Genomic DNA, 24,939 nt, shown 5'->3' on the forward strand with positions numbered 1-24,939 from the left:
CATCTGCCTTTAAAAAGACTCTTCATGTTTGATATAGGACAGAAAGTAGCTCCATAAAAGAATTGTTGGGATCTATCACATCAAAAAATGTTCTGACATGTTTAAGGACACTCCCCACACAAACTTTCAATGTTGCATATTAGTAACTAGGTCGTCAATAATCAGCTTAGATCGTGATACCAAAAAAGCTTTTCAGACTTAAAGGAGAACTGCACATATTTTGGAATTTTGCCTATCGTTCACGGTCATTATGAAAGACATGACAACAGATTTTGTTTTAATGCATTCTAACTCATAAATTAAAATCCACAGCCAATTGGAGGTCCTCTATTCGGCGCATAAAGCCCAATAAAAAAACATTAAAAAAACCTCAACAATACTCCATTTACAATTTGTGACTTGAATATTAAACCAAGTGTTAGTGATGTTATTATACAGTTGTGATCAAAATTATTCAATCCCCACACAATTTTGCTGTTTTAGCAAGTTGGACATTTATTCCGTATTTTGTTTATAGTGTTATATCAAAAAAAGATGTGTCAAATAGACAAATGCAACTTAAACTGTAACACTGTATTTTACGAAATACCAAAAAAGGAAATTTTTCTTAATATCTCATTGACAAAATGATTCAAGCCCCTAGTTCCATGTATCTTTAGTACTTAGTAGAACACCCTTTGGCAGTAATGACATCCTTCAAACGTGATACATAATTGGACTGTAGCTTCTTGCAAGCATCTACAGCTATTTTAGCCCATTCCTCTTGGGCAAAGGCCTCCACAGGTGTTCTATAGGATTTAGGTCTGGCGACTGTGAAGGCCACTCCAGAGTCTTCCAGCCCTTCTTATGCAACCACTCTGATGTTGATTTGGAGGTATGCTTGGGATCCTTGTCCTGTTGGAAGGTCCAATGTCTCTCAAGCCTCAGCTTCCTCACTGACTTCATGACATTTGCAGCTAATATATCCAGGTAGGAAATAGAATTCATAATGCCTTGAACGCGCTGGAGATTCCCGGTACCTGAGGCAGAGAAACAGCCCCAGAGCATGATTGACCCCCCACCATGCTTAACAGTAGGCAAGGTGTTCTTCTCTTTGTAAGCTTCATTTTTTCTCCTCCAGACATAACATTGATTCATAGGCCCAAATAGTTCCAGTTTTGTCTCATCACTCCATAGAACAGTTTCCCAAAACCTTTGGGGTTTGTTCAGATGATTTTGGGCATACTGGAGTCTATTTTCTTGTGCCTGGTAGTCAGAAGTGGGGTGCGCCTGGGAGATCTGGCATGGAGGCCTTCATCTCGTAGTGCGCGCCTTATTGTCTGGGACGAAACCTGCGTTCCCCCCTCTGCAATGTCCTGTTGTAGTTCCTCAGCTGTTACCTGGGGGTTTTTCACCATTGTACGCTTCTAGCATCCTCTTTCTACCACGCCCAGGTAGTGTTTCCACTGTGCCTTTAGCTTTAAACTTGCGAATTATGCTCCCAACTGTGTCTCTTGGAATGTGTAATGTCTTTGCTATTTTCTTATATCCTTTCTTATGATGAGAAATTACCTCCTCTCTTGACTTCTTTGACCACTCCCTAGACTTCACCATGTTGCAAATACTCCATCGACAAGAAGCTGAGCGTCACAGTCAGTTTAATTGTTGCTCGTTATGGTTCTAATCACATCTACAGGTGTGTTCAGCACCTGATTGAAAAGACCTTGTTCAAATTCTGTTCTTAAGAGTTATGATCTTCAAGGGGTTGAATAATTTTGCCAATGAGATATTAAGAGAAATGACAGTGTTTGGTATGTTACAAAATATAATGTTGTAATTCAAGTTGCATTCGTCTATTTAATGCATCTTTATTTGATATGACTATAAACAAAATACGGAATAAATGTCCAACTTGCTAAAACACCAAAATTGTGTGGGGGTTGAATAATTTTGATCACCACTGTAAGTGCTAACACACACAAATAGCAAACTTGTATGCCAATGTTGACAATATCGACAGGTCAGCTGCTTTCTCACTTCCCTGTTCCCTGTTAGTTTATTGTAGATCATAAATAATGCCTCTCACCTGGAAAGAAAAAGGATGAGAAACAAGTTGGTACACTTTGACAACTAATGTAGATCCGGTAATGGCGAGAATGACACAAAAAGACCTTGGGTCCAACCCCATTTTCTTTGCGAGGATTATGAAACATTCTTCATCTAAATTGGAATATATGAACATCCCAACAGTCGGCATCCTAATGACAGCAGAAATTGTACAGTAAGTGATGTTCTATTGTGTTTATTGGCTCTCATAAAGTCTGCAGTGAGTAGTAATCAGTTTAAAAAAGCAAACATCGAGATGTTTTTGTTTTTTTATTAATGCGCCTTGTATGTTTTAAATGATCAAAATACGTAAATATTAAATTTTATTATAGGTGTGCCTGTTACTACATTAAAATGCAGTATATACTTACATCAGGATGTTTTTGTAAGGGCTTTATAGGCAGAATAGAGCTGCTTCCATTGGCTACATTGTAAGCAGACTTTTGATCACATTTAATTACTTTTTACAACGCATTAAAGAAATATACATACATCGTCATGTCTAGAAGCATTTAAGTCTCACCTTAAAACTCATTTGTATACTCTAGCCTTTAAATAGACTCCCTTTTTAGACCAGTTGATCTGCCGTTTCTTTTCTTTTTCTTCTATGTCCCACTCTCCTTTGTGGAGGGGGTCCGGTCCGATCCGGTGGCCATGTACTGCTTGCCTGTGTATCGGCCCGGGACATCTCTGCGCTGCTGATCCGCCTCCGCTTGGGATGGTTTCCTGCTGATCCGCTTCCGCTTGGGATGGTTTCCTGCTTGCTCCGCTGTGAACGGGACTCTCGCTGCTGTGTTGGATCCGCTTTGGACTGGACTCTCGCGACTGTGTTGGATCCATTATGGATCGAACTTTCACAGTATCATGTTAGACCCGCTCGACATCCATTGCTTTCCTCCTCTCCAAGGTTCTCATAGTCATCATTGTCACCAACGTCCCACTGGGTGTGAGTTTTCCTTGCCCTTATGTGGGCCTACCGAGGATGTCGTAGTGGTTTGTGCAGCCCTTTGAGACACTAGTGATTTAGGGCTATATAAGTAAACATTGATTGATTGATTGATTTAATACGGATTGTAAACGATAGGCAATTTAAAAAAAAAGTGCAATTACCCTTCAACTAATTTGGAGGATTTGGAACAGATATCGATGTAATATCCTCCAGGTTCCGTTCTGGACATTTTTGTTTTGCATAACTGGGCTATTTTTTCAGAAATGGTGTAACTCTGACAAAAGAAATCCAAAAACAAATGTCCACTGCAGAGGACGCTGGTTCTCATGGAATTGCAGTCGTCCATCGCCACATCACGCTTCAAATATTTCAGTTTCACCACTTTGCTTATTCCCTTTTTTTTGTTAAGCATATTTTACAACATGTTTTCCCCATATTAAATATGTTCAAGCATACAAATGGCTACATTGACTACAAATATCAGTACTGCAGTATCATTGGCCACTAGATGAGATTAAACCAATCAGATCATACTGTCATGCAAGTATTGTGGCCTAAGGCAGTATTACTATATTGGATTAAAAGAGTGTTCATGTCGAAAACATTTTCTAGTGTTGAAAATTGTATTAAGATCGGGAGTGTCCAAACTTTTTGACTTGTAGGCCGCATCGGGCTAAAATATTTGGCGGGGAGCCAAAAGCCGACTCCATGTACTGTAATGCAGGTTTCTCCAACCTTTTTTTCCACCAGGGACCGGTTTAATATACCGTATTTCTTTGAATTGCCGCAGGGCATATACGTAGTATGCGCCTGCCTTGAATTACTGCCTTGAATTGCAAAACAATTAGCGCACGCTTAGTATTACCGCCTGGTCAAACTCCTGACACTTCCCCTGTCATCATTTTCAAAATGGAGGAGGCTTATTTCAATACCGGTAATTTGAAATCGCATAAAGGGAAGAAGATTAAGAGCTATTCAGTAGGATTTAAGGTCCAAGCTTACATCACACTCAAATTTTTACTGCATGCCTTTGGTAAGTGCGAAGAGGTTTTAAAATGATTAGCGCATGCTTACTTGTACCGCATACCTATGGTAAGCGCAGGAGTGAGAAGAGGTTTTAAATTAATTAGCGCCCCGGTGGAAATTCAAGGAAATTAGTCAGTGCTAAGTGTTAGCCTTAGCTTCCGGTGCGTTTGGCACGCTGTTCTTTTGTTTTTTTCTGTCTTTTTTTGTACCAGTGTTGTTATTTTTTCCATTAAATCAAGTCCTTACCTGCAAGTCCTGTCCGAATCGTCCTTTGCATCCCTGGTAGAACAAAATCCCGCATCATCATGCGACCCGAACGTGACAGAAGCTAAGGTTAACACTTAGCACTGACTAGGACAACAAGCAGGTGCTAGGAGACTAGATTAATTTACGTGGCAGTCGCGTGATGCAAAACAAAGAAGTTGGACTGACTCACTGGCATAGGCAGGTTTAAATAATAATCTCAATGATGACAAACATATGTGCGTCAGGAACACAAGCGGCAGGTGAAAATGATAAGTTGCTATGGTAACAAACTCAGAGGTGCATAAACAGGAACTAATCGGAGTCCAACACTAACAGAAAAACACAAGTGACCCGAAAACCTAAACAGAATATGATCCGCACATTGGATCATAACAGAACACTTGTATCTGAAGTCTGCGTCTTCCATTGACACGAATTGAAATCAATTTGAATAATGCCACACCGCCTAAAACACATCCATTTTAATATATGTTTTAAAAAAGAAAATCAAATTTTTAGATAAGATTGTAAAAAAAAAACAATACAATAGAATGTACTGCTAACAACTACAGTAGTTCGGGCTCCAGTACTCTGGAATGCCCTCCCGGTAACAGTTCGAGATGCTACCTCAGTAGAAGCATTTAAGTCTCATCTTAAAACTCATCTGTATACTCTAGCCTTTAAATAGACCTCCTTTTTAGACCAGTTGATCTGCCGCTTCTTTCTTTCTCCTATGTCCCCCCCTCCCTTGTGGAGGGGGTCCGGTCCGATGACCATGGATGAAGTACTGACTGTCCAGAGTCAAGACCCAGGATGGACCGCTCGTCGGGACCCAGGATGGACCGCTCGCCTGTATCGGTTGGGGACATCTCTACGCTGCTGATCCGCTTGAGATGGTTTCCTGTGGACGGGACTCTCGCTGCTGTCTTGGAGCCACTATGGATTGAACTTTCACAGTATCATGTTAGACCCGCTCGACATCCATTGCTTTCGGTCCCCTAGAGGGGGGGGGTTGCCCACATCTGAGGTCCTCTCCAAGGTTTCTCATAGTCAGCATTGTCACTGGCGTCCCACTGGATGTGAATTCTCCCTGCCCACTGGGTGTGAGTTTTCCTTGCCCTTTTGTGGGTTCTTCCGAGGATGTTGTAGTCGTAATGATTTGTGCAGCCCTTTGAGACATTTGTGATTTGGGGCTATATAAATAAACATTGATTGATTGATTGATTGATAGTTGTATGGTAAAAAAGATATAGCATTTACCTTGAAGATTGCACTTCTACGGTAGCTTCTTTCAGCCTCTTCGCCGTCAAACACATCATTTGCAGCTTTTCTATATTTTCAGGGTCAAATGTTAGATGTTAGATTTTATTTGAACATTCCTCTGTTTGTGTTAGTTATTCCACTTCAGTATGACGCAGACTATCAGTGATACGCTCAAATTGCTTTGCCAAGTTGGTGACATGCTGAGTGATTTTTCTGATGATTTCCTGCCTTAAAGGTCTGCTGAAAGCCACTACTAGCGACCACGCAGTCTGATAGTTTATATATCAATGATGAAATATTAACATTGCAACACACGCCAATACGGCCGGTTTATTTTACTAAATTACAATTTTAAATTTCCCGCGGAGTTTCTTGTTGAAAACGTCGCGGAATGATGACGCGTGTTTGTGAGGTTATTGGTTGGAGGGGACTTTTTAGCCCAGCACCACTTACGGCTAAAAGTCGTCTCTTTTCATCGCATAATTGCACAGTAATTTTCACATCTGTGTTGCTGAATCTTTTGCAATTTGTTCAATTAATAATGGAGACGTCAAAGAAGAATGCTGTTGGTGGGAAGCGGTGGATTGCAGCTGCCTTTAGCACCGAAACACAGCCTGTGTTTCTTTGTTTTTGTTGTGAAGCTTTAACACAGAGCGGTCAAGCGAACATGTTTCTCTATGTTGATACATAAGTTTTTGGATGGGAAAATTGTCGGCTCTTACCAGAGACATCAGTGGATTATGGGACCTTCTTCTGTAGCTGTCAAAAAGCAGCTGTGATCTTGGCTCCTCATCGGCTTTCTCTGACACACTGGCGTTCACCACAGCCATCCGACTTTCAGGTATGACTTTACTCATCTATCCATCCATCCATCCATCATCTTCCGCTTATCCGAGGTCGGGTCGCGGGGGCAACAGCCTAAGCAGGGAAACCCAGACTTCCCTCTCCCCAGCCACTTCGTCTAGCTCTTCCCGGGGGATCCCGAGGCGTTCCCAGGCCAGCCGGGAGACATAGTCTTCCCAACGTGTCCTGGGTCTTCCCCGTGGCCTCCTACCGGTTGGACGTGCCCTAAACACCTCCCTAGGGAGGCGTTCGGGTGGCATCCTGACCAGATGCCCGAACCACCTCATCTGGCTCCTCTCGATGTGGAGGAGCAGCGGCTTTACTTTGAGTTCCTCCCGGATGGCAGAGCTTCTCACCCTATCTCTAAGGGAGAGCCCCGCCACACGGCGGAGGAAACTCATTTCGGCCGCTTGTACCCGTGATCTTATCCTTTCGGTCATGACCCAAAGCTCATGACCATAGGTGAGGATGGGAACGTAGATCGACCGGTAAATTGAGAGCTTTGCCTTCCGGCTCAGCTCCTTCTTCACCACAACGGATCGGTACAACGTCCGCATTACTGAAGACGCCGCACCGATCCGCCTGTCGATCTCACGATCCACTCTTCCCTCACTCGTGAACAAGACTCCTAGGTACTTGAACTCCTCCACTTGGGGCAGGGTCTCCTCCCCAACCCGGAGATGGCACTCCACCCTTTTCCGGGCGAGAACCACGGACTCGGACATGGAGGTGCTGATTCTCATTCCGGTCGCTTCACACTCGGCTGCAAACCGATCCAGCGAGAGCTGAAGATCCCGGTCAGATGAAGCCATCAGGACCACATCATCTGCAAAAAGCAGAGACCTAATCCTGCGGTCACCAAACCGGAACCCCTCAACGCCTTGACTGCGCCTAGAAATTCTGTCCATAAAAGTTATGAACAGAATCGGTGACAAAGGACAGCCTTGGCGGAGTCCAACCCTCACTGGAAATGTGTCCGACTTACTGCCAGCAATGCGGACCAAGCTCTGACACTGATCATACAGGGAGCGGACTGCCACAATAAGACAGTCCGATACCCCATACTCTCTGAGCACTCCCCACAGGACTTCCCGAGGGACACGGTCCAATGCCTTCTCCAAGTCCACAAAGCACATGTAGACTGGTTGGGAAAACTCCCATGCACCCTCAAGAACCCTGCCGAGAGTATAGAGCTGGTCCACAGTTCCACGACCAGGACGAAAACCACACTGTTCCTCCTGAATCCGAGGTTCGACTATCCGACGTAGCCTTTACTCATCTAATCTCACTAAAATACTATTAACACAATAAGCAGATAAGTGATTTTCCAGAATTATCTTAGTAAATGTGTCTAATTACATCTGAAAGGCTACCACTGCCGCAGCCCAGAGCCGTCGCTTTTTCTTTATTTTTTCTTTATTTATTTTTTTAGTGCCTCACTAACTTTCCTCATCCACAAATCGTTCATCTTTGCTCAAATTAATGGGGAAATTGTCGCTTTCTCGGTCCAAATAGCTCTTGCTGCTGGAGACACACTTTATAAACAATGTGAGGATGTGAGGAGCCCTCACACCGGTGACGTCACGCGCACATCGTCTGCTACTTCCGGTAAAGGCAAGGCTTTTTTTTAGCGACCAAAAGTTGCGAACTTTATCATCAATGTTCTCTACTAAATCCTTTCAGCAAAAATATGCCAATATCGCGAAATGATCAAGTATGACACATCGAATTCACCTGCTATCCCCGTTTGAATAAGAAAATCTCATTTTAGTAGGCCTTTAATTCCCACTCACTTTCTTCCTTCCCATGGTTAGAAAAGCAATGTTTTGTCCATTTGTTGATGCTAGCAAATAAGACCAGATGTTTTAGGCAGATCTTACATTTGCTACACTAACTAATTTAAGGTTTGCTTATAATTTAGATTTTTGCTCACAACTAAAGGTAACCAATTACCTGAGAAACAGTGCTTATCTCACAATACTCTTAAATTGGGGCATGTTTAAGTTTAAGTACCACTATAATTGCCATTTAAAGTACAATTCTTGTTGTTTTACAAATTAAAATATTTTTTGTAAGGTTTACACTAAATGCATCTTCAAATCAGATCTCTTTACCTGTAGCAGGGGGTGTATTTGATAGGAGGAACTGTGGGGGTCTCAAGGTATTTCGCAAAATGCTCTTCATTGCTGTGGCACTCAGTGGGAATGTGACAGGAGCACAACATGCTTGCTGTTCCGACGGTTTTCTCACGGGAAAACCGAAGAGGCGTTTAGAGCACATGTGTGACTTTTCTTTCATGCGCCAGTCTCTTTTTTTTTTTTTTTTTTTTTGCCATGCCCAGCCACTCAGGCAAATCATATTGTTGATGTAGATGCCCATACATGCTGTACAGATTTTCTTTACAAAATTGAAGTGCAGCATCGCGTGGACATTCGGGGCGGTACCTCTGGATTGGCAGACCGGGGTGGTGGTTCCTCTCTTTAAGAAGGGGGACCGGAGGGTGTGTTCCAACTATCGTGGGATCACACTCCTCAGCCTTCCCGGTAAGGTTTATTTAGGTGTACTGGAGAGGAGGCTACGCCGGATAGTCGAACCTCGGATTCAGGAGGAACAGTGTGGTTTTCGTCCTGGTCGTGGAACTGTGGACCAGCTCTATACTCTCGGCAGGGTTCTTGAGGGTGCATGGGAGTTTGCCCAACCAGTCTACATCTGCTTTGTGGACTTGGAGAAGGCATTGGACCGTGTCCCTCGGGAAGTCCTGTGGGGAGTGCTCAGAGAGTATGGGGTATCGGACTGTCTTATTGTGGCGGTCCGTTCCCTGTACGATCAGTGCCAGAGCTTGGTCCGCATTGCCGGCAGTAAGTCGAACACATTTCCAGTGAGGGTTGGACTCCGCCAAGGCTGTCCTTTGTCACCGATTCTGTTCATAACTTTTATGGACAGAATTTCTAGGCGCAGTCAAGGCGTTGAGGGGTTCCGGTTTGGTGGCCACGGGATTAGGTCTCTGCTTTTTGCAGATGATGTGGTCCTGATGGCTTCATCTGACCGGGATCTTCAGCTCTCGCTGGATCGGTTCGCAGCCGAGTGTGAAGCGACCGGAATGAGAATCAGCACCTCCAAGTCCGAGTCCATGGTTCTCGCCCGGAAAAGGGTGGAGTGCCATCTCCGGGTTGGGGAGGAGACCCTGCCCCAAGTGGAGGAGTTCAAATACCTAGGAGTCTTGTTCACGAGTGAGGGAAGAGTGGATCGTGAGATCGACAGGCGGATCGGTGCGGCGTCTTCAGTAATGCGGACGTTGTACCGATCCGTTGTGGTGAAGAAGGAGCTGAGCCGGAAGGCAAAGCTCTCAATTTACCGGTCGATCTACGTTCCCATCCTCACCTATGGTCATGAGCTTTGGGTCATGACCGAAAGGATAAGATCACGGGTACAAGCGGCCGAAATGAGTTTCCTCCGCCGGGTGGCGGGTCTCTCCCTTAGAGATAGGGTGAGAAGCTCTGCCATCCGGGAGGAGCTCAACGTAAAGCCGCTGCTCCTCCACATGGAGAGGAGCCAGATGAGGTGGTTCGGGCATCTGGTCAGGATGCCACCCGAACGCCTCCCTAGGGAGGTGTTTAGGGCACGTCCAACCGGTAGGAGGCCACGGGGAAGACCCAGGACACGTTGGGAAGACTATGTCTCCCGGCTGGCCTGGGAACGCCTCGGGATCCCCCGGGAAGAGCTAGACGAAGTGGCTGGAGATAGGGAAGTCTGGGCTTCCCTGCTTAGGCTGCTGCCCCCGCGACCCGACCTCGGATAAGCGGAAGATGATGGATGGATGGATAAATGCATTTATATTCATGTTTGGCGCAGCCAGACCGAAGCAGGAAGGGATGGAAAGAAGAAGAAAACACAAAACGGGGGGATATTGCGTGGACAAGAGGGGGATAAGACAGAGACAACAACAACAGCAAATACGATATGTACAGATACGATACGGAAAGTGAATGCAAAGAAGTTAATGAAGTAAATATAAATAACGCAAAAATGACAATGAACATTATTGCACTACATATGGATCAATAAAAATACCAATACAATAGCACTATTGAGAATGAATAATCCATCCATCCATCCATCCATCCATCCATCATCTTCCGCTTATCCGAGGTCGGGTCGCGGGGGCAGCAGCCTAAGCAGGGAAGCCCAGACTTCCCTATCTCCAGCCACTTCGTCTAGCTCTTCCCGGGGGATCCCGAGGCGTTCCCAGGCCAGCCGGGAGACATAGTCTTCCCAACGTGTCCTGGGTCTTCCCCATGGCCTCCTACCAGTTGGACGTGCCCTAAACACATCCCTAGGGAGGCGTTCGGGTGGCATCCTGACCAGATGCCCAAACCACTTCATCTGGCTCCGGGTTTGGGAGGAGACCCTGCCCCAAGTGGAGGAGTTCAAGTACCTAGGAGTCTTGTTCACGAGTGAGGGAAGAGTGGATCGTGAGATCAACAGGCGGGTCGGTGCGGCGTCTTCAGTAATGCGGACGTTGTATCGATCCGTTGTGGTGAAGAAGGAGCTGAGCCGGAAGGCAAAGCTCTCAATTTACCGGTCGATCTACGTTCCCATCCTCACCTATGGTCATGAGCTTTGGGTCATGACCGAAAGGATAAGATCACGGGTACAAGCGGCCCAAATGAGTTTGGGTCTCTCCCTTAGAGATAGGGTGAGAAGCTCTGCCATCCGGGAGGAACTCAAAGTAAAGCCGCTGCTCCTCCACATCGAGAGGAGCGAAGAAGGGAGGAAAAGAGAAAGAAAGGAATGAATAATAATAATACAAAATACCTCAAATATCAACAGAGCAATTGTTTCAAATGGAACAATACATATATGTAATGATAACTTGAATTACAAAAGAAAGCAGATAAATGGAGGGGAAGAAAGAGAAGTATATTAACTTTGTAGATTGTTATAGTAACAATAGGTTAAGCTTCATCAGTGTGCTGTGTTTTACCCAGTTTGCCCCAAGGCAGTCCTTCTCAAATAGTGGGGCGGGCCCCCTTGGGGGTTGGCACATGTGACTTTGTGGAATGTTTTTTTTGGCATACCAAAATATGATGGAGCCTTTCTAGCACTCGGCTTTATTGTAACCTGGGATTAAAGGCCTCACCTTTTCTCCTCCAAACATATTGCTGGGTATTGTGGCCAAACAGCTCAATTTGTGTTTCATGTGACCATATAACTTTCCTCCAGAAGGTCTTATCTTTGTCCATGTGGTGTCAGATGAAACAACAATTGAGCTGTTTGGCCACAATACCCAGCAATATGTTTGGAGGAGAAAAGGTGAGGCTTTTAATGCCAGGAAAACCATGCCTACCATCGAGCATGGTGGTAGTAGTATTATGATCTGGGCCTGTTTTGCTGTCAATGGAACTGGTGCTTTACAGAGAGTAAATGGGACAATGAAAAAGGAGTTTTACCTCCAAATTCTACAGGAAAACCTAAAATCATCGGTCCGGAGGTTGGGTCTTGGGCGCAGTTGGGTGTTCCGACAGGACAATGACCCCAAACACTCATTAAAAGTGGTAAAGGAATGGCTAAATCAGGCTACAATTAAGGTTTTAGAATGGCCTTCCCAAAGTCCTTACTTACACGTGTGGACAATGCCTAAGAAACAAGTCCATATCAGAAAACTAACAAATTTAGCTGAACTGCACATTTTGTCAAGATGAGTGGTCGAAAATTGAACCAGAAGCTTGTGGATGGCTACCAAAAGCGCCTTATTGCAGGGAAACTTGCCAAAGGACATGTAACCAAATATTAACATTGCTGTATGTATACTTTTGACCCAGAAAATTTGGTCACATTTTCAGTAGACCCATAATAAATTCATAAAAGAACCATCCATCCATTTTTCTACCGCTTATTCCCTTTGGGGTCGCAAGGGGCGCTGTTGCCTATCTCAGCTACAATCGGGCGGAACGCGGGGTACACCCTGGACAAGTCGCCACCTCATCGCAGATAAAAGAACCAAACTTCATGGATGTTTTTTGTGAGCAACAAGTATGTGCTAGGGTCACTCTATCACAAAAAATAAGAGTTCTAGAAGTTATTGGAAACTCAAGACAGCCATGACATTATGTTCTTCACAAGTGTAACTTTTGACCACAACTGTATGTATGAATAATTGTGTGTACGTGAGTATATATGTGTATTTGTATGTACAATATATTTGTCTCCCAGTATGTGTGGGAGCCAAAGTATGGCCCCAGCCGCCCAGAGAACCCAACCCAAAACAGCAGATGCGGTGCCCAGGGACTCTTATGGGTCGACAAGGTGGAAGGAGGCGGCACAACAACAGAGGATCTAGCTCGACGGGTTTTATTGAACAGTTGATGATTACGTGGGGTGTTTATGCTACAATGTGTGTGAATGGAATACTATGTGTGGAAATTAACCGTATGTAAATACCGAAGGGTTTGTTGGAGTGCGTGTTGGATGTGGCAGCGACCAAGTCTAGAGGGGGAGAAGCAAAGAGGTCCGTGGTCCGAGCAGGGTCGTGGGGCAGGAGAGAGGCATCCAGAAGTTCGAGTGTGGAGTCGAGGATCGGGGAAGGCAATCAAGGTCCGGGGGAAAGAGCAGCAGCTGAGACACGGAGGAGGTACATAGGGCTACGTTCCGACAAGGAGTAGTCAGCGGAAAGACTTTTTATACTTTCGCTTCTCATTATCCCCAGGTGCGTAGATTGCAGATTGCCTCCGACTGTGGCGGCGCGGTCTGCGCAGCGAGCGTGGGGGCGTGTCTAGCGGCGTTCTCAGTGGAGCTTCTAGGTGCCCGCAGAAGAGGGAAAAGCAGACTGCGTGTGCGCCGCAACAGGAACAAGGGAACTACCAAAACCACACAGTCAGGCCGGCCTGTGACAGGACCCCTAGAACCACATGCGCCTGTCTCAACGCGCGGGAACAACCCGTAAGCAGATGCCATTTAATTAAAAAATAGCAACAATTGTAATGGAGCGGAAACTGTTTATTTGCTTCACAAATTAAAAGAACAGAGCATTTTAAAGTGCATCAATGGTTAGAAAAATAAATAAACTTTGATTTCTTAAGGAAGGTAGCTAAGAAAATTTAAAATACCGGCCAAAATCGGACTCTTGAACGAAATACGAATGAGACGCAAGATAATGAAGCAGGTATATTGAAGACGAATAATAAAGCGTACACAAACCTCGCCACGCTGCATTTGTTCACTCCAAACTGATGAACCTTCTGCACAACTGGCAAGATAGTCCAGAACAATAGCAACCTTTATCTGGAACCGTATCAGTCACGGCACGTCTTTTTCTTTCGGGTTTAAAACTCCTTTCATCAATCCGCAGAGCCTTTTGGAAAAAACTGCGAGACATTCAAAAGATTTGTTTCCATGATTCTGCGTCCAAAAATTCCTTCGGAAAAACCGACTGCGTCTGACCCGCATACATCCTTGGTAGCGTCATGTCCGTAGCGCAATCCAAGATCATTTCTTTTTACTGTCTGCTATTTAACATTAGCATAGCATTTACAGATGTAATATTTTAATCTGTGCCAATATTACAGCAGATATCACTTTAAAGAAGCTGTAAGGATCCGCCATACCTAGTGGGACATCATTGGTCAACCGGAAAAGCAATACTTTTTTTCGCGCTAAAATGAAATAAGCGCCCCCAAATAAACGTGAGTCACATGGCGTCTGACCAATAGTCGCATAAGAGAATGTGCATGGATATTTGAGAAATCCGACTAGTTTAGTGCATGGAAACCTAGTGACTGTTTGAATATTTACACTGGTATAGGACACACAGTTATCAGGCTTAGGATGGATTCCACTTAACTTTGAGGAAAGTTATATTTTGGTGAAAAACATAAATATAACTTTCGCTTGTTGGATGTGGCAGCGACCACATCCAACAAGAGTATGGGGTATCGGACTGTCTTATTGTGGCGGTCCGCTCCCTGTATGATCAGTGCCAGAGCTTGGTCCGCATTGCCGGCAGTAAGTCGGACACATTTCCAGTGAGGGTTGGACTCCGCCAAGGCTGTCCTTTGTCACCCATTCTGTTCATAACTTTTATGGACAGAATTTCTAGGCGCAGTCAAGGCGTTGAGGGGTTCCGGTTTGGTGACCGCAGGATTAGGTCTCTGCTTTTTGCAGATGATGTGGTCCTGATGGCTTCATCTGACCGGGATCTTCAGCTCTCGCTGGATCGGTTCGCAGCCGAGTGTGAAGCGACCGGAATGAGAATCAGCACCTCCAAGTCCGAGTCCATGGTTCTCGCCCGGAAAAGGGTGGAATGCCATCTCCGGGTTGGGGAGGAGACCCTGCCCCAAGTGGAGGAGTTCAAGTACCTAGGAGTCTTGTTCACGAGTGAGGGAAGAGTGGATCGTGAGATCGACAGGCGGATCGGTGCGGCGTCTTCAGTAATGCGGACGTTGTACCGATCCGTTGTGGTGAAGAAGGAGCTGAGCCGGAAGGTAAAGCTCTCAATTTACCGGTCGATCTACGTTCCCATCCTCACCTATGGTCATGAGCTTTGGGTCATGACCGAAAGGATAAGATCACGGGTACAAGCGGCCCAAATGAGTTTCCTCCGCCGGGTGGCGGGGCTCTCCCTTAGAGATAGGGTGAGAAGCTCTGCCATCCGGGAGGAACTCAAAGTAAAGCCGCTGCTCCTCCACATGGAGAGGAGCCAGATGAGGTGGTTCGGGCATCTGGTCAGGATGCCACCCGAACGCCTCCCTAGGGAGGTGTTTAGGGCACGTCCAACCGGTAGGAGGCCACGGGGAAGACCCAGGACACGTTGGGAAGACTATGTCTCCCGGCTGGCCTGGGAACGCCTCGGGATCCCCCGGGAAGAGCTAGACGAAGTGGCTGGGGAGAGGGAAGTCTGGGTTTCCCTGCTTAGGCTGTTGCCCCCGCGACCCGACCTCGGATAAGCGGAAGATGATGGATGGATAGATGGATGGACCTGTTAACCGCTCCGTAGAAGAGAGGGAGTGATTGATTGATTGAAACTTTTATTAGTAGATTGCACAGTACAGTACATATTCCGTACAATTGACCCCTAAATGGTAACACCGGAATAAGTTTTTCAACTTGTTTAATTCGTGGTCCATGTAAATCAATTCATGGTTGGGGAAGAGAAGTGGCAGGTCAACTGGTCTAAAACACTCTATTTAAAAGCTACAGTATATAGATGACTTTTAAGGTGAGACTTAAAGGAAAACTGCGCTTTTTGGGGGAAAATGTGCCTATTGTTCTCAATGATTATGAGAGACGTTTAGGGTACGTCCAACCGGTAGGAGGCCTCGGGGAAGACCCAGGACACGTTGGGAAGACTATGTCTCCCGGCTGGCCTGGGAACGCCTTGGGATCCCCCGGGAAGAGCTAGACGAAGTGGCTGGGGAGAGGGAAGTCTGGGCTTCCCTGCTTAGGCTGCTGCCCCCGCGACCCGACCTCGGATAAGCAGAAGAAGATGGATGGATGGATGGATTATGAGAGACATCAGCACGTGTTATTTTTAAGGATCCTAAAGATGATTAAAAATTGCCTGCATAATTTGGTTATGTTTTTATACACTGCAAGTATATTAATAATGTAGTAAAAGACTGTCATGGTCTGTCACAACAGATATAAATGGGTTGTACTTGTATAGCGCTTTTCTACCTTCAAGGTACTCAAAGCGCTTTGACACTACTTCCACATTCACACACACATTCACACACTGATGGAGGGAGCTGCCATGCAAGGCGCCAACCAGCACTCATCAGGAGCAAGGGTGAAGTGTCTTGGTCAAGACACAACGGACGTGACGAGGTTGGTACTAGGTGGGATTTGAACCAGGGACCCTCGGGTTGCGCACGGCCACTCTCCCACTGCGCCACGCCGTCCCATATGTTGGTAAATTTTTGCATTACCTGAACTTCTTTCTTCAGCGCATTTATTTCCATTTCCAGAGCAGCGTACTTCCGTCTTCCGACAACAAGTGTGTTTTTCTATTCCCACAAACAATTGCGAGTGTGTTGTAATCATGGCAGACGTCTTAACAGACAACGAAGACGACTATTTTTTGAGAAATGAGGAGGAGCACAGTGGCCTTGTGGTTAAAGTGTCCGCCCTGAGACTGGGAGGCTGTGAGTTCAAACCCCGAACACACGCATGCTTTTTATAACGGTGAAATGAAAATACCATATTTTCCCCTATTTTTCTGGGATATTTCCCATATTTTGAAATGCAGATGTTGACATGTATGGGTGTACCATGACACTCATTCTTTCATTCATTCATTCATTCATGTACAAACCTCGTTTCCATATGAGTCGAGAAATTGTGTTAGATGTAAATATAAACAGAATACAATGATTTGCAAATCCTTTTCAACCCATATTCAGTTGAATATGCTACAAAGACAACATATTTGATGTTCAAACTCACAAACTTTTTTCTTTTTTTGCAGATAATAATGAACTTAGAATTTGATGCCAGCAACACGTGACAAAGAAGTTGGGAAAGGTGGCAATAAATATCGATAAAGTTGAGGAATGCTCATCAAACACTTATTTGGAACATCCCACAGGTGTGCAGACTAATGCCCAGTCTTTCACAAGAAAGGATGGACCGAGGTACACCCCTTTGTCCACAACTGTGTGTGCAAATGGTCAAAGAGTTTAAGAACAACATTTCTCAAAGTGCAAATGCAAGAAAATTAGGGATTTCATCATTCGCGGTCCGTAATATCATCAAAAGGTTCAGAGAATCTGGAGAAATCCCTCCACTTAAGCAGCATGGCCGGAAACCAACATTGAATGACCGTGACCTTCAATCCCTCAGATGGCACTGTATCAAAAACCAACATCAATCTCTAAAGGATTTCACCACATGGGCTCAGGAACACTTCAGAAAACCACTGTCACTAAATACAGTTCACCGCTACATCTGTAAGTGCAAGTTAAAGCTCTACTCTGCAAAGCGAAAGCCATTTATCAACAACATCCAGAAACGCCGCCGGCATCTCTGGGCCCGAGATCATCTAAGATGGACTGATGAAAAGTGTTCTGTGGTCTGACGAGTCCACATTTCAAAATGTTTTTGGAAATATTCGACATTGTGTCATCCGGACTGTTATCGACGCAAAGTTCAAAAGCCAGCATCTGTGATGGTATGGGGGTGTATTAGTACCAAAGGCAAGGGTAACTTACACATCTGTGAAGGCACCATTAATGCCGAAAGGTACATACAGGTTTTGGAACAACATATGCTGCCATCTAAGCGCCGTCTTTTTCATGGACGCCCCTGCTTATTTCAGCAAAACAATGCCAAGCCACATTCAGCACGTGTTACAACAGCATGGCTTCGTAAAAAAAGAGTGCGGGTGCTTTCCGGGCCCACCTCCAGTCCAGACCTGTCTCCCATGGAAAATGTGTGGCGCATTATGAAGCTTAAAATACGACAGCAGAGACCCCGGACTGTTGAATAACTGAAGCTCTACATAAAACAAGAATGGGAAAGAATTCCACTTTCAAAGCTTCAACAATTAGTTTCCTCAGTTCCCAAACGATTATTGAGTGTTGTTAAAAGAAAAGGTGATGTAACACAATCAATCAATCAATCAATGTTTACTTATATAGCCCTAAATCACTAGTGTCTCAAAGGGCTGCACAAACCACCACAACATCCTCGGTAGGCCCACATAAGGGCAAGGAAAACTCACACCCAGTGGGACGTCGGTGACAATAATGACATTGAGAACCTTGGAGAGGAGGAAAGCAATGGATGTCGAGCGGGTCTAACATGATACTGTGAAAGTTCAATCCACAATGGATCCAACACAGTCGCGAGAGTCCAGTCCAAAGCGGATCCAACACAGCAGCGAGAGTCCCGTTCACAGCGGAGCCAGCAGGAAACCATCCCAAGCGGAGGCGGATCAGCAGCGCAGAGATGTCCCCAGCCGATACACAGGCAAGCAGTACATGGCCACCGGATCGGACCGGACCCCCTCCACAAGGGAGAGTGGGACATAGAAGAAAAAGAAAAGAAACGGCAGATCAACTGGTCTAAAAAGGGAGTCTATTTAAAGGCTAGAGTATACAAATGAGTTTTAAGGTGAGACTTAAATGCTTCTACTGAGGTGGCATCTCGAACTGTTACCGGGAGGGCATTCCAGAGTACTGGAGCCCGAAATGAAAAAGCTCTACAGCCCGCAGACTTTTTTTGGGCTTTGGGGATCACTAATAAGCCGGAGTCCTTTGAACGCAGATTTCTTGCCGGGACATATGGTACAATACAATCGGCAAGATAGGATGGAGCTAGACCGTGTAGTATTTTATACGTAAGTAGTAAAACCTTAAAGTCACATCTTAAGTGCACAGGAAGCCAGTGCAGTGCAGTACAGTGGTGAACATGCCCTTTCCCAACTACTTTGCCATGTGTTGCAGCCATGGAATTCTAAGTTAAATATTATTTGCAAAAAAAATTTAAATTTATGAGTTTGAACATCAAATATCTTGTCTTTGTAGTGCATTCAACTGAATATGGGTTGAAAGGATTTGCAAATCATTGTATTCCGTTTATATTTACATCTAACATCATTTCCCAACTCATATGGAAACGGGGTTTGTAATTGTTTACATTGCTACCCATAGGTAACCCATGTTAAAGTACATAAGACTTATAGCCACAGGCTAATTTGCAACCCTTGTCCCTGTTTAAGCGTTAAAAAAAAGATGAGAGGAGTGTACAACACATACAAAAGGATTAAGACAAGTACAAAAATAAAAACACATTGAAAATAATTGGCCCCATTTTCCATACTACAACCAGTTCTAGTGCTCACACTTCGGATTTTCCTTAAGCCACTTTTTCAATTTTGTAGAGAAAAGTTTAGTGTCCGACTGTGACTTTAACTTCTGTGGCAAAGAGTTCCACAGATGTGAGGCCTTCAGTGAGAACGCAGACTGACACAGAGTGGTCCGGCACCCACCGACTTCAGCTGGAGTCTGCACACCTTCACCACTGTATCTTCGTATTTCCTGAAACATCACATCAGGGGCTAATTCATGAAGACACTTACATGTAAAAACAGCTTTGAACAATGAGAAATGTATAACATTTTCAAAACTCATCATGTTATATTTTTGGGTAATATGGCAGTGATGATGCTTCATTGGTGTTGGGTCTAATATCTTTACTGTTTGTTTATCAATCAATCAATCAATGTTTACTTATATAGCCCTAAATCACTAGTGTCTCAAAGGGCTGCACAAACCACCACGACATCCTCGGTAGGCCCACATAAAGGCAAGGAAAACTCACACCCAGTGGGACATTGGTGACAATAATGACCCAGTGGGACGTCGGTGACAATGATGACTATGAGAACCTTGGAGAGGAGGAAAGCAATGGATGTCGAGCGGGTCTAACATGATACTGTGAAAGTTCAATCCACAATGGATCCAACACAGTCGCGAGAGTCCAGTCCAAAGCGGATCCAACACAGCAGCGAGAGTCCCGTTCACAGCGGAGCCAGCAGGAAACCATCCCAAGCGGAGGCAGATCAGCAGCGCAGAGATGTCCCCAGCCGATACACAGGCGAGCAGTACATGGCCACCGGATCGGACCGGACCCCCTCCACACGGGAGAGTGGGACATAGAAGAAAAAGAAAAGAAACGGCAGATCAACTGGTCTAAAAAGGGAGTCCATTGAAGCTTCACTACACATCTCATGGCCTGTCCCCAGACCATGGCACAATAAGACATATGGGATCAAATCATTGCATGATAAACAAGGTCTAATACGCCTGAAACAGTTTATATTTATTTTTATGGTGTTAATCATTTTTTATAATATGGCCATCAAATTTTAGCTTAGGGTCCAAAATAACACCCAAATATTTAAATTCCTTTACCTGCTCTATTTTTTTGGGGTTAATGTTGACCTGAATTTCTTTGAATGATTGTTTCTTCCATGAGAAACACATGGGGACTGTTTTGTTATAATTTAGGGTTAAACAGTTATTTGGAAGCCATATTGATATTTTAGCAAGCGGTCTGTTTAATACACTACATTGCCAAAAGTATTTAGCCACCCTTCCAAATGATGAGAATCAGGTGTCCTAATCACTTGGCCCGGTGTATCAAATCAAGCACTCAGGCATGGAGACCGTTTCTACAAACGTGTGAGAGATTGGGCCGCTCTCAGTGATTTCCAGCGTGGAACTGTCATTGGATGCAAATCCAGTCGTAAAATTTCCTTGCTCCTAAATATTCCAAAGTCAACTTTATTCAAAGAAAAGTGAAGTTTGGGAACAACACCAAGTGGTAGGCCACGTAAACTGAGAGGGGTCAGCGGATGCTGAAGCGCATAGTGCAAAGACTTTTTGCACAGTCAGTTGCTACAGAGCTCCGAACTTTGTGACCTGCCAATTAGCCCACGTACAGGACGTAGAGAGCTTCATGGAGTGGGTTTCCATGGCCGATCAGCTGCATCTAAGCCATACATCGGATGCTGTGGTGTAAAGCACGCCGCCACTGGACTCTCGAGCAGTGGAGATGCCTTCTCTGGAATGATGAATCACGCTTTTCCATCTGGCAATCTGATGGACGAGTCTGGGTTTTGGAGGTTGCCAGGAGAACGCTACATTGCGGACTGCATTGTGCCGAGTGTGAAATTTGGTGGAGGAGGAATTATGGTGTTGGGTTGGTTTTTCAGGAGTTGGGCTTAGCCCCTTAGTTCCAGTGAAAGGAACTTAGAATGCTCCAGGATACCGAAAGCTTTTGTACAATTCCACGGGATTGCACTTAAGTTCATATGTGAGTAAAGGCAGGTGGCCAAATACTTTTGGCAATATAGTGTATCTCTGAAGCTTATTGAGATACATAAATGATCGTATCATCTGCATACATTTGGCATGTGGCGTGGCAAAGTTGGTAAAGTGGCTGTGCCAGCAATCCGAGGGTTACTGGTTCAATCCCCACCTTCTACCATCCGTATCAAAACACGAATTGGTATGTCAGACTTAGCCCTGTCTTGGTTTAACTCTTATCTTACTGATAGGATGCAGTGTGTCTCCCATAACAATGTGACCTCGGACTACGTTAAGGTAACGTGTGGAGTTCCCCAGGGTTCGGTCCTTGGCCCTGCACTCTTCAGCATCTACATGCTGCCGCTAGGTGACATCATACGCAAATACGGTGTTAGCTTTCACTGTTATGCTGATGACACCCAACTCTACATGCCCCTAAAGCTGACCAACACGCCGGATTGTAGTCAGCTGGAGGCGTGTCTTAATGAAATTAAACAATGGATGTCCGGTAACTTTTTGCAACTCAACGCCAAAAAAACGGAAATGCTGATTATCGGTCCTGCTAGACACCGAACTCTATTTAATAATACAACTCTAACATTTGACAACCAAACAATTAAACAAGGCGACACGGTAAAGAATCTGGGTATTATCTTCGACCCAACTCTCTCCTTTGAGGCACACATTAAAAGCGTTACTAAAACGGCCTTCTTTCATCTCCGTAATATCGCTAAAATTCGCTCCATTCTGTCCACTAAAGACGCTGAGATCATTATCCATGCGTTTGTTACGTCTTGCCTCGATTACTGTAACGTATTATTTTCGGGTCTCCCCATGTCTAGCATTAAAAGATTACAGTTGGTACAAAATGCGGCTGCTAGACTTTTGACAAGAACAAAAAAGTTTGATCACATTACGCCTGTACTGTATATACCTTTATATACATATATACATACATATATACCTGTACTGGCTCACCTGCACTGGCTTCCTGTGCACTTAAGATGTGACTTTAAGGTTTTACTACTTACGTATAAAATACTACACGGTCTAGCTCCATCCTATCTTGCCGATTGTATTGTACCATATGTCCCGGCAAGAAATCTGCGTTCAAAAGACTCCGGCTTATTAGTGATTCCCAAAGCCCAAAAAAAGTCTGCGGGCTATAGAGCGTTTTCCGTTCGGGCTCCAGTACTCTGGAATGCCCTCCCGGTAACAGTTCGAGATGCTACCTCAGTAGAAGCATTTAAGTCTCACCTTAAAACTCATTTGTATACTCTAGCCTTTAAATAGACTCCCTTTTTAGACCAGTTGATCTGCCGTTTCTTTTCTTTTTCTTCTATGTCCCACTCTCCCTTGTGGAGGGGGTCCGGTCCGATCCGGTGGCCATGTACTGCTTGCCTGTGTATCGGCTGGGGACATCTCTGCGCTGCTGATCCGCCTCCGCTTGGGATGGTTTCCTGCTGGCTCCGCTGTGAACGGGACTCTCGCTGCTGTGTTGGATCCGCTTTGGACTGGACTCTCGCGACTGTGTTGGATCCATTGTGGATTGAACTTTCACAGTATCATGTTAGACCCGCTCGACATCCATTGCTTTCCTCCTCTCCAAGGTTCTCATAGTCATTATTGTCACCGATGTCCCACTGGGTGTGAGTTTTCCTTGCCCTTATGTGGGCCTACCGAGGATGTTGTGGTGGTTTGTGCAGCCCTTTGAGACACTAGTGATTTAGGGCTATATAAGTAAACATTGATTGATGATTGATAAATGATCGTATCATCTGCATACATTTGGCATGTGGCGTGGCAAAGTTGGTAAAGTGGCTGTGACCAGCAATCCGAGGGTTACTGGTTCAATCCCCACCTTCTACCATCCTAATCACGTCCGTTGTGTCCTTGGGCAAGACACTTCACCCTTGCTCCTGATGGGGCCTGGTGAGCGCCTTGCATGGCAGCTCCCAACGTCAGTGTGTGAATATATATATATATATATATATATGTATATATATATATATATATATATATATATATATATATATATATATATATGGCAGCACGGTTGAACAGTGCATGTGCCTCACAATATGAAAGTCCTTAGTAGTCCTGGGTTCAATTTCCCCATGACTGCGTGGGTTCACTCCGGGTACTCCGGCTTCCTCCCACCTCCAAAGACATGCACCTGGGGATAGGTTGATTGGCAACACTAAATGGGCCCTAGTGTGTAAATGTTGTCTATCTGTGTTGGCCCTGTGATGAGGTGGCGACTTGTCCAGAGTGTACGCCGCCTTCCGCCTGAATGCAGCTAAGATAGGATCCAGCACCCCGAACGGGACAAGTGGTAGATGATACATAGATAGATAGATAGATAGTACTTTATTGATTCCTTCAGGAGAGTTCCTTCAGGAAGATTAAAAATGGATGGATGGATGGATGATTTATACTGAAAAGAAGCAGGTCCAAAATAGATCCTTGTGCCACACCCAAATCACAATTTATTACTTCTGATATTATGTACAGCTGGGATAGACTCCAGCTGAACCAAATGAAGATAGGTGGTATAGGGAAAAGGATTTATTATAATTGTATTTGTAAACAGAGACCGTGTTGGTTGGCCCTCCAATGAGGTGGCGACTTGTCCAGGGTGTACCCCTCTTTCTGCTTGAATACAGCTGAGATAGGATGTCTGTCTATCTGTGTTGGCCCTGTGATGAGGTGGCGACTTGTCCAGGGTGTACACCGCCTTCCGCCCGATTGTAGCTGAGATAGGCGCCAGTGCCCCCCGCGACCCCAAAAGGGAATAAGCGGTAGAAATGGATGGATGGATGGATGGATCCAGCACCCCTCGCGACCCCGAACGGGACAAGCGGTAGAAAACGGATTGATGGACCTTGTTGGTGGTCATTGTTGAGTACTTTAGTTCAGTTTAAAACGAACCCTGGCATGTTTTTCCTCTTATTCTTGCCGATTGTATTGTACCATATGTCCCGGCAAGAAATCTGCGTTCAAAGGACTCCGGCTTATTAGTGATTCCCAAAGCCCAAAAAAAGTCTGCGGGCTATAGAGCGTTTTCCGTTCGGGCTCCAGTACTCTGGAATGCCCTCCCGGTAACAGTTCGCGATGCCACCTCAGTAGAAGCATTTAAGTCTCACCTTAAAACTCATTTGTATACTCTAGCCTTTAAATAGACTCCCTTTTTAGACCAGTTGATCTGCCGTTTCTTTTCTTTTTCTTCCATGTCCCACTCTCCCGTGTGGAGGGAGTCCGGTCCGATCCGGTGGCCATGTACTGCTCGCCTGTGTATCGGCTGGGGACATCTCTGCGCTGCTGGTCCGCCTACGCTTGGGATGGTTTCCTGCTGGCTCCGCTGTGAACGGGACTCTCGCTGCTGTGTTGGATCCGCTTTGGACTGGACTCTCGCGACTGTGTTGGATCCATTGTGGATTGAACTTTCACAGTATCATGTTAGACCCGCTCGACATCCATTGCTTTCCTCCTCTCTAAGGTTCTCATAGTCATCATTGTCACCGACGTCCCACTGGGTGTGAGTTTTCCTACCGAGGATGTCGTGGTGGTTTGTGCAGCCCTTTGAGACACTAGTGATTTAGGGCTATATAAGTAAACATTGATTGATTGATTGATTGATTATTCTTGTACTGTGTGTCCTTACACATGAAACTTTTGATGATTTGTATGGTCTTTTCTGACTTTTACTGCTATTTGCTG

At 45.1% G+C, this 24,939-nt stretch overlaps 1 protein-coding gene across 1 annotated transcript in view; it reads left to right on the forward strand.

Moving 5' to 3' along the window:
• b3gntl1 (UDP-GlcNAc:betaGal beta-1,3-N-acetylglucosaminyltransferase-like 1) overlaps positions 1–17,008 on the forward strand; it is a 55,543-nt gene extending 38,535 nt beyond the window's left edge. Inside the window, exon 14 of the mRNA XM_061881270.1 lies at positions 16,875–17,008. The gene's annotated coding sequence lies outside the window, so the exon portion shown is untranslated. The remainder of the gene's footprint in view (positions 1–16,874) is intronic.
• Positions 17,009–24,939: the final 7,931 nt, after the last annotated feature.

Source organism: Nerophis ophidion, linkage group LG20, assembly GCF_033978795.1.
Source record: "Nerophis ophidion isolate RoL-2023_Sa linkage group LG20, RoL_Noph_v1.0, whole genome shotgun sequence".
NCBI lineage: Eukaryota > Metazoa > Chordata > Actinopteri > Syngnathiformes > Syngnathidae > Nerophis > Nerophis ophidion.